At 37.8% G+C, this 2223-nt stretch overlaps 1 long non-coding RNA gene across 2 annotated transcripts; it reads right to left on the bottom strand.

Annotated features, from left to right (window-relative positions):
- Positions 1-842: 842 nt before the first annotated feature.
- LOC123964328 lies at positions 843-1680 on the bottom strand. Of its 2 annotated transcripts, none has more exons than XR_006823410.1 (3): positions 1646-1680; positions 1441-1537; positions 843-1224 (listed from the first exon to the last, which is right to left on the bottom strand). It is a non-coding gene; the product is annotated as an uncharacterized LOC123964328 (long non-coding RNA). The 2 variants fall into 2 exon arrangements; XR_006823409.1 differs by having other exon boundaries at positions 843-1221.
- Between the last annotated feature and the right edge of the window lie 543 nt (positions 1681-2223).

The raw sequence follows: 2223 nt of genomic DNA, 5'->3' as shown, positions 1-2223 counted from the left end.
TCATTTAGTTTCATACTTAATCCATCACACTTGTAACAACGCAGGTTTCTGGTCAACAGTCAACTTTTTCTCAGCCTTGAAACGTCGGTGATGGCGCACTGGATAAGACACATGCCTTTGGTGTGACAGAGCCAGGTTCGAATCCACTGTGACACATCAATGTGTCCCTGAGCAAGACACTTAACCCCTAATTGCTCCAGAGTAAGTTGCTTTGGATAAAAGCGTCAGCTAAATAAATGAAATGAGGCCCGGAGTGAAAGCATCAAGTTCAGGACAGGATGTTATTGGCAGCTGCAGAACTTCCCAGAACAATGAGGGACACATACAAACATTATATCAGGGCAGATTGTCATGAGAAATGTAGACAAACAAATCTGTATTGTATTTATTTGGATTTCTGTTTTATAGGAAATATAAATCATAAAAGGGAACAGATTTGTTTCATGTCAAATAAAATGATCTGATCAGTCTTTTTAGAATTCTTCCTGCCTTTGTATTTTATATAATGTTTATAAACAAGTTATTCTACCTCAATTTTTGAGCACTTTGGAAAATGACATTTGTGGCAATAAGCATATTTTTAAAGGTCTAAGACTTGTACAACATATTGAGCATCTATAAAAGGAGGATGTTCCATTTTGCTCAAATTAAGCAGGCACTGTTGGGCAAAACGAAATGGCCCCTGACATGGTGTTGTAAATGGGAAGTTCTTTGTGAAGTCTGAATGTTGTAACGGTAAAATGTTTAGACAGTAAAATACATATTGATCTGTATCTTGACATATTGCCTAACTCAAAAGTGCAGATTTGACACAGATTTAAAAAAAACATATAAGAAGCTTGTTTTGAGTGCTTAAGCCTTTATTGGTGCATAAAGAATTAAAAAGATAACACAATACAAGATTGTGCTAAAAGCATTACACATTCAGTAAACAAACAAAGAGACAATTCATCTCTGGCTTATGTCACATGTAGCTTCATTCCATAAGTAGCATTGCAGCGGTAATGCATGTGGAGAAATATAGAGCCTTCAGGTTATATAGGAGACTGATGACACAGACAGACAAGTCATAATCACGAACACACGTTCACCAGTGTTCCTAATTTTGACAGGTACTTCATGCCTCTGCGTTACACAAGGAATCTCTATGGTCAGGGTGGCTGGGACATATTGGAAACAGCGGCCAGCGGCAAGATGTTGACTTGTTGGTCAGCAGAGTCCCTGCTTAAGAAAAAAAAAAGAAAGGACATGCATCTCTGTAAATTACTGGTCATCTTATACCAAATGTGGATTTACAGTATAGTCCAGTGTCTCCCACATGTTTTGTCTCCATACTATATTAATTGGATGTGTACAAACCATAGATTAGCACTGGGATCAGCACTTGCATGTGTACAAAATGTACACAAAACAACTCAAAGCATTGGCATTAACACGCACCATCAGCTCTGGCCAGAGCTATTACGGGGCAATCAAGTGCAGACACAGCCAGCATCTTCATGGTAGATATGATGCAGATGTTACATACGTTAATTGCCTTCAATAAAGAAACACAGACAAGTCAACAATACTTGTGAAGGGAGGATAAATGAGATAAAAGACAGAAGAAACGAGGTGGAGCGAGGAAAGAGAAGAGTCAGAAAACCTGCTGCAGAACTATCTTCTTCTTTTTGGCCTTCCTGTGTAAAAGTGCAAAACAAGAACAGTTCTTATCTTAGGCTGTACTGTGTTTTAATCTATTACCAAAAAGGCCATAAAGAAAAGAGCTCAGTGTGCAGAATTTGGCATTCACTTATTTTCTTGTACTTAATAATATAAATATAATATAAACATCATCATGGCTTGCCATTTTACAAAGTTTAATTTTATTTTAATTGGCATGTTGATACTGAAGATATTAATAAACTACACAAAGTATTTCATTTGTTTTCCTACAATATTTGCTCTGGCAATGCAGCATCTGCTCATAGCAGCCACATCGTTATCAAACACCTTTATGGTGATGTTCAGGCACCCACAGTGTGTGGCTAAGGTAAGGGAAAGATCACGGTCTTGGTTAAACACTGAAAATGTCTGAAGACAGGTTTAGTGTATTGAAATTTAACACAATGTTACCCTAACCTCTTATTTCCTAAACCTAACCACATGCAGGACTCAGGATGTGGACCTGTGTCTTGCACGCCCACCATCCACCTCTCTGTTACTTGCTTGCACTAAATAAAT

This window comes from Micropterus dolomieu, unplaced genomic scaffold, assembly GCF_021292245.1.
Source record: "Micropterus dolomieu isolate WLL.071019.BEF.003 ecotype Adirondacks unplaced genomic scaffold, ASM2129224v1 contig_1772, whole genome shotgun sequence".
Classification (NCBI taxonomy): domain Eukaryota; kingdom Metazoa; phylum Chordata; class Actinopteri; order Centrarchiformes; family Centrarchidae; genus Micropterus; species Micropterus dolomieu.
This window is presented reverse-complemented; position numbering and strand designations above follow the sequence as displayed.